Source organism: Strix aluco, chromosome 3 (genome assembly GCF_031877795.1).
Source record: "Strix aluco isolate bStrAlu1 chromosome 3, bStrAlu1.hap1, whole genome shotgun sequence".
NCBI lineage: Eukaryota > Metazoa > Chordata > Aves > Strigiformes > Strigidae > Strix > Strix aluco.
Genome location: NC_133933.1, coordinates 39,938,934 through 39,947,302, shown reverse-complemented (window position 1 = coordinate 39,947,302; position 8,369 = coordinate 39,938,934). Strand labels below are relative to the sequence as shown.

The 8,369-nt window shown below is 42.3% G+C and overlaps 1 protein-coding gene across 1 annotated transcript in view; it reads left to right on the top strand.

Annotated features, from left to right (window-relative positions):
• Positions 1 to 2,819: 2,819 nt before the first annotated feature.
• RASGRP3 (RAS guanyl releasing protein 3) overlaps positions 2,820 to 8,369 on the top strand; it is a 52,500-nt gene continuing 46,950 nt past the window's right edge. Inside the window, exon 1 of the mRNA XM_074818236.1 lies at positions 2,820 to 2,968. The gene's annotated coding sequence lies outside the window, so the exon portion shown is untranslated. The remainder of the gene's footprint in view (positions 2,969 to 8,369) is intronic.

Here is an 8,369-nt window from a genome sequence, read left to right as displayed (position 1 = left end):
TATTAATTGTGGACTGGTGGACTATTATGGAACACATTTCAATCATGTTTTCTTCAGCATCAGCAGGGAGTAATTTTGTAACAAAGTTTCTAAAGAAATTTAAGATTAATCTTAAACCTGCATATAAAGTTCTGTTACCCTTGATCTCCAATGAAAATGCCTTATAGGGGAAATGGCATTTATCAAAGATAGCTCATTTGGTCAGTGGGCTGTGCCCTCAAGCACATTGAGTGCTTTCTCCTTTCTGTGAGCAAGACCTGATATTTTACGCCAGCTCTGTGAGCAGCCATCTGTGGCCAGGGTCTGCAGGAACTTCCAACTCAGTTCTGCAGGGGCAGCTCTCAGTCCCTGTTTGAAATTGTCATCCCACCAGTGTCCTAAACTTAAATGAACTCATTCCTCATGGGTTTATTTCTCCTTTTTAATAGTTTTTACTACTCCTCTACCTCTCTTTTAAAGCCTCCTTAGCAGCTCAGAAGGCCCCAGGGTCAGAGCCCCATGCACGGGGATGCTCTTCTTTAGAGTCCTGGTGGAAGTTCCTGAGGAAGCGTGGGGAAGCCTCCTCAGTGCAGCCTCCCAGGATGGCCAAGAGGAGTGACTTGTTGGTACGTTGCCAAGCCAGACTGCGCACTGGAACAAAATGGTGCTGCACATCTGCAGCAAACATTTGCTGTTTGCCTAGCCGTTAACCTGCTATTCCAGAAGCGTTCCTCCTTGCGCTGCACATGCTTACCCCATTTACCAATGCAGGACAGAGGCCTGGCATCATACTACATTCAAGCGTTTCAAGCACAAACCCACAGCTCGGGCCTCCAAGGTGGGGGGGCTGGGGGCGGCTGCGCCAGGGACCTCAGGATACTGGGGGCTGCTGTGGGGCCTCCCCACGGCGCCCCTCAACCCCGTCTGGGAATATCCACGGCCTCCCGACCGCCGCCCTTCGGGCCTGGTGCACTTTTGCCCTTTGGAAATGCCGGGCCAAAGGGCGAATTCCTTCTGAAGTGCTGCTGCTGAGGGCGTCGGGTGCCCTCTGCGAGGGGCCTAAGGTCGGGGAGGGGAGGGCGTGGTGCTGTGCTCGTCCTCCCGGGGAAAACCAGGGTGAGCCTCCCCCCAGCCATCAACAACCGAAGAGACTTTCAGCTGATGCTTCCTCCTCGCTGGTTTGTTGTTTACATGCGTTACCAGGGCGTGGGCGCAGAGGCAGGTGTGGACAAGCAAGGCACCAAACGCTGGCGTGTCACCGGGGAAAGGCCAGTGGTTGGGGGTGCTGGCAGTGGGCCCCTCTGGCTGCAGGTAGTGGGGGTACCTTCACCTCCCAGACTGCCGGCAAGGTCCTCCTCTGGGCTGGCTACACCCGTGTCTGGCTGGGTTATGAGAGCCCATGTGGCACGAAAGGTTTTTTCTGTGGAAACTTGCCAAGGAAACCCAGAGGTTTCCCTGTGATACCGAGGAGAGACCCCCAAAGGCACGGGGACTTAGCACAGAGGGCTTCTTCCCCGCTCCAGGCTCAGCTGGCAGTGCTGATGGCTGCAGGGTTTTGTAACCATGTGTGAGTTTATATAATATGAAGAGCTGGGTGAGGTCAAAGGAAGCCACCTGAGTTACCCTTTTTTGCTGCAACCCTCATCTTCAGTGATTTGCAGGCTGTCATCGGTCTCTGATGAATGTGCCAGCTAGATATGCTATTATAATTTAAGAATTTTAACAACAGGCACCTATCTGACTTGGAGCAATTCCTTGAATTTGTTCAAATCTCAGCTGCAGTGCTAACTACTGGTGCAGGTTGTATTTCAGAAAAATGCCCTGTAATGCCCTTTATAATCCAGTGAGACTGTGCAATCTTGCAAGATCTGGACTGTTTACCAAACAGTAGAATACCACATCCTATACTGAGTTATGGCAATTGCCTCTGTCTTGTCAGTCTTTTCAATCTAAAGTACCACCAGAGTTTCTGCATGGTATATTCTTTAAGTGGGATGGGAATTAAGCATTTCAGAAAATGATGTTTTGCATCGCACCCTCAAAATCCCATTCACAGTATGCCTTTGCCTTAAATACCTAAATATCTTTAAATATGTGACCAAGGTAAAGGGAATTAGGTGCAGAGTCTCAACTGAATTTCAGTAGCATATGGCTACATATCACCCTGGAAAATTCCATCAGAAGCTGTTCCTTTCTTCAGTGTTTCTCCTTCATTTGTCCTACATTTGGGAACATGGGGATAAGGATGCTTTTGTTTCCCATTTTGCTCTCTCTGTTTAGACTGATAGTTCCCAACTCAAAAGGGCTATAACAGTCTGACTAGATAATGTCTGGCACAATGCAGCCCCATAATCTGTGCTGTAAAAATGCTAGATACCAAAATTAAAATGATCTCCAGTATTAATAAGGCACTCATCGCTCTACTATCCAACACAAAAAGTAATGATGTTGCCCCTTAAGTACAACTAATCCCCAAAAGTGGGATTGTTCACATATTTCGCATCATTTGTGGTCTTAAAGATGCTGTAAATGCCACAGTGTTTTAAATTGTCCTGTTCCCGATAGTTTAAATTCCTAAATTTAAACACAGCACATTGTGAAGTCAGAAACAAACCTGAAACAATCGACAGGGATGTGTTTAACTTTCCATTTGTGCTGCCCCTACTGTTGATTAAGGCTTATCTACTGTTTGGTGTTAGTCATTAAGAAAAAAAAAAAAAAGAAGTTATGGAGCACATAGCGCCACGTTCCAGTCAAATGCTTTAGCAAAGGCTGCTGTTATGAAAAGGATTTTCTAATAAGGAGAATAATGATCTTCAGATTCTGACCTCCTGGCACGGCAGTGAGATTTATCAGGAGGGGCATGTGACTAGTTAAGACACACAGCCCCAGCTTGAAGGAAACAGCTGCTCATTTCATGCTTTAGCACTTGGCAGCTGGACAAGGAAGGGTGATGTTTGTGTTGAATACCTCTGCAGAACCAAGTACAGTAAGTGATTTTCCCTGTTTTTGTTTTTTTTTTTTTATTTCCTAAACTGCCACTGCTTTCCTATTTTCATCCTAGACCTTTTGTAAAAACACTTAAGGGTGAGGCGTATTTTTGTCACTTCATTGATAAGCAGTCATTCATGCTCAGAATGCCTATATTTTTCTGACCTGGGATTAACAATAACGTTGGTTTTGCTCTTGCGGGAACAAGACAGGTATGGTGTTTTGTCCTCATGCTAGCCGAGGAGGGAAAATGGTGTTTGTTTACTCAGATGATGCAGTGAAGATGTTGTTTATGATGAACGTATTTTCCTTTCTCTGTAGAACTAGTCAGTAGGTAATGATGCAACTTGAGTATAGAGCAATTTCAGTATTTGGCTTAGAAGTACTCGCTTAAGGAATTGACAGAGGTACCCCCTCAAAATAGTGTGATCAATCTGAAGAAAGTACTTGTAAATGGTTCCTTTTTGGAGGAGAATGCAGAGATTTTTTTGAAAGAAAAAGAAGCAGAGAATTACAGGAAGACAGTGAAGGTGCACTGATTAAGATATAATTGAGTCATTCTTGATAATGCATAATTAGACTGTGAAGACTGAAAAAATCCTTCCTAAAAACTGGGAGTGAGTCTCCTAAATATCCAAGTTTTTAATTAAATTTATTTTTGAATACTTGCATTTTTGATGTTTTTGCTTCATGAATGGTTGATTTCCCCATCTGATAATTTTTGACTGTTATGGTCTGAAGTGTTGCTTTAAAACAAGAATTGCACTATAGGATATATATAAGGGAACTTTTGATCAATTATTTATGTAGAGATGAATCAGATTTTTTAGAGGAGACTTAGGAGGAGTGAGAACAAATGAATGGGTGATGGAACTTTGTATGTGATGAACCTGAGGGATGCCATGTGCTTTGGGGAAGGTTAAAGAGGTGCAGAGGTAGAGAGCAGTGGGATCCTGTTGAGGAAGATGTATATCAAGTCAAAAAGCCTGAATTTCAGAACAGGACCAAGGGTAAACACTGGCAGGTTTAGTGAAGCATGTGGTTCCTCCTTTAAAGATGGGGAGAATAATTCTTATTCAAAGACTTCTCATGTAAGAAGGAGAAACTTTATTTCTCCCTGAAGACTTATTTTTCTCTTAAATGAGGGTTTATGGCTTTGCTGGTTAACTGGAAATTTTGTAGGAAAATGTCGATCAGTTTCAATTGTTCACAAAACCAGAAGTCTGCCTGGCTTCCTGCCTGTTTGCATCTCCGAGGGTAGACTGCCTTTGAACTGAGAGCTGAAGTGCTATCAGGCTGTGGTTATGCTGCAGCCCTCCCACACAGATGGCATGCGACGCTGGGAATGCAGCAGGCCTACGGGGCCCTGAGGTGCCTGGCTTTGTGCTCAGGAGCCCCTAGTCCCCCCGGGAACCTTGGCTGCAGTGGGGCCCCTCAGGCCTGTCCAGGTCTCTACACCATGTGGTGCAGGGAGAATAACTGGTCTGCTCTCGTTTTTTAATTCTGATCCCAGAATAACTTCCTTCAGAACTGTAGGAATTCTTCATTTTCAGTAAGACTGTGCCACAGTGTGCTTGTTTCCAGAGGTTGTATTTTATCTTAGTGATGAATATTCTCTGTTAAGCAAACTGTTCAGTCAAATGAAAAGGACTGTTGAAGAGCCATGCTTTGAACCCAAGTTAAACCCCAGATATACCAGAAAATAGATAGGAGCTCCTGCTGTACCTTCTTCCCTATCTCTGTGCCAGGGTTGGTGCAGAAGACTGGTGTAAAGCCATATGGACTGCATCAGCTGGATTAGGAGCCAGCTCTATGTGCCTCTTGTGCAACTGATTTTATTCTCAGGCATCCATGGGAATTAAGTGTTGTATAAAAGGGAACTAGTGAGGATTGCGTAGTAAACATTAGATAACTGCACTGCTGAGCTCACCTTCAGGTAATAATGTCTGAAAACACATTGTCACAGTGGTCACTGAATTGTCTTAAATGTGGTGGGAGAGCTCAGTTTTGTGCCTCTATATTATTGATTATTAAGGTTGTTTACAATAAAGGAGAATAACTCATGACTTGGATCTGCAAAATCTAAGGTAATCAACCCTGCTTTATTTATAGCTTCCAGCTGTCATTACTGTATCTTATTTTGAAGGAAATTCAAGACTTATGGGTAGACACTTAAATCCTCTGACCACAAAATAAAAAAAACTTCATCAACATTACAAGATTCTCAAAGGTGCAGTTGTTTTAATCCTTATCACCAACCCATTTTGGTAGGAATATTTACTGTTAAATGCAGACAGTGCCTTGAGAAACAAGAGTATTGCAGTCTTCAGGCCCTCCTCACTTTATGGCTTTTCTGATGAATCCCAACTGCAACATCTGTTACTGCAGCACCAGTCATGGAACGTCACTGGAGCACACACTGATTTTGCATTTGAGCAGAACACACAACCTCTGTACCACCACTCTTTTATATTATTTTATAATATACTGATCTCACAAAAATATATGCTCAGTTTTTCGAATATACCCCCTCATTATGCCTATATAAGTCAAGGCAGGTCTGCATAGGCATGAAGTATATGAATTAAATTTCAGCATGCTTTGTTTGGGGAAGTGCTCAGCCCTTGCATTTCCCATTGATACATCTCCAGAAAGTCCGATACCTAACAGAAATTGTTCATCCTGGAATTTTTTTTATTATGTAGTAGAGGGGATTTGGTAACAATGTGACCATTGCTGCCCCTCTGCAGAAGCTCAGTGCATACTCATATCACTGAGAGCCTTGTAAGGTTCCTGTTAAATCCTTTTCCTTCACTCTGAGGAACTGATCAGCGCAGCCTTATAGTTCTCTGAATGGGCATATTTCTGCTCTAGACAAAAACATCTTGCTGAAGAGTAACTGTAGTTTTGCCAGCCCCTTTCCCTGGTTGAGAATGCCATTATACAGAGGAGCCACTCCCAGGATGTTCCTGAATAAAGAGAGGAAACTACTTTTAAAAGCACTGAAGGGGTACTTTGTGGTTTTCTTTTTTCCCTAAACTGTCCGGGCCTGTCTACAGAACATTTGTACAGATACTCTAAACAACTTACACAGAATGTTTTCCGTTAACATATTTGTGGTATAATCACTTTTCACTGCTTAATTTGATAGATGTGTTTTCACGTTGGCCCTTTCTTTTAAGTCAGGAATGACAATGTCTTATACCCAAGTGTCTGAATAAAAAAGGTGAAACAAATTCTCAGGTGTTCTGATTGTTGCTGTTCATTGCTTTTCTCTGTGTTTTTTCTATTCAATGTGAATAGTCAGTGCAGTTGTACTTTTTCATTAATGGGTTTGCTTATTGGTATAACATATCCAAAAACCACCTGCCCATCAGATTAGAGGTGTTGGGACAGGGGAGAACTTTTCTCTTGGAATGAAGGTAAAAGAATAACAACTACAAGCACTGGCAGTATCAACAAAACAGACTTGGTGAGTCCGGTTCAGATACAAAGACTAATCCTGTAAACGCATAGGTATTTGCTGAGCTGGACTCATGAGTGGTCCCATCAGAAAGTTCAGCTTACCTCTATGTGTGTATGGGGTCAGGATAAAAGTGTGGGCGTGTGGAAATACCCACACAACTCATGTTTAGAGCTCAGCAGAAAATACAATTACTCCTGAGAATTACTCTGGTTGTTTTGGTGGCCATCTGCTCTCTCACTTCTCTGAATAACTGCTCCCCTTGCTGCGTTGTCCTCTGACCACATTCAAATAGGTGAAATGGTTTGACTCTACACTGTACTCTCCCACCTGTGATTTATGCATATTCTCTTTACTAATGATCTGGAATTTCTCAGGCAAGGGAAGGCTTCAACATCTCAAGAACCTGCCAGACATAATAATCTGTCCAAAATTAGTGAAACCTGAGCTATTCTTGTTCAGATACTTTATATATTTAGTTCCTGCAAACAGAAAATAACCATATCATCTTAAATTAACACAAATTTAATATTAGTGATTCAGCAGGATGTCTGCTTTGGACTACCACAAAAGATATACCAAGCTCAATATGCCAGTAGCTAATATACATTGATATTACATGTTACGTATATCAATACATTTCCATATACAACTTCTTCCACTACCATTAAAACTGCCTCTCTTTTCAACCCCTACTAGGGAAACAGATGTTCTACTCAGAGTAGTGGTGGGCTCATGCAAGAGACTCTGGAGTGCAGGAAGTGTGAGCAGGAACAGGATCTCCAAGATGAACAAGGATTTTCCATTCCTTCTGAAGTATATTTTGCGCTCCATGCCTGAAACGGGTTGATGGTTTTCAATACAGAAATTAGTCTTAAGAGGCTAGTATTTAAGTAAGTCATACATGATATGGTCAAATAGATTGGATGTGACTTATATTTGGTATATTTTCATGATTGCTAAACATGTTGATAAGGCTGCCTTTGACACATGACCCCAGGTTGCATATTTTGTTGTCATGATGCTATAACCTTTTTCATATTCTTTAAAATGGCGTAACATTTCTCCAGCTTAAACTCTGGTTTCACCATATTGAATTTTCTTAATCTGAAATAGTACTATTACAGATAGGCTTCCATTCATAACTCATAATTCCCTTAGGTCTGCCCAGTCTTGGTGCTGGTTTATATGGCATGGACTGGTAAGTTCTGTTTGTTTGTTTTGCAGTGCCCCAGTGTTTGAACCCAGATCTTGTTTGGAAATTTCTGGTGTTGCTAGTGGGAAGTAAAAAGAACAGTTTATGCAAATATGTAATTGATTGCCAGTGGGGCAAATTACATCAGAAACTCTTTGCTGGACTAGGGCTTGAGTCAACTTACTATCTGGATATACAGTGACTTTTGTCATCCGAATCAGAATAGCCATGACATTCCAGCCTTATCACACTGTTCATGAAATAGCTTCCTTAAAAGACTAATAATAATCTCCTCTGCTAAAGATGTCTTGCCTACTTTAGCTTGCTTACTCATGCTCTGCTTTACCGAATTCATGAACACATACTTCCTGCAACAGCTGCCACCCTTCCTAAAACTCTTGGTTTCCAGGCCCTGCCCTAATGACTGTCCATATATTTTTATCTTAAGTAGGCATTGGGGCAGGAACTAGAATTCACTTTTTTTCCCCTCTCTTCTTGAGTGACTACTCTTCCCCTTAAATTATACAGTCATGCTTTTGCTTGCTTTCTCCCTGCAGCCCAAACAAACTTCCATTATTTCATTTAATGTGGAATTTCATTGATGTTCTGGAGCTGGTAAATCTGGTCTGTAGTCTCAGCCAAGACAGTGGGAGATTTACAATCCTTCCACTAATGGGAAGAATTGATCCTGTATCTCTCACAACTTTAAAGAGTGTTCAGGGGTCTTAGATAAAGAGCTTG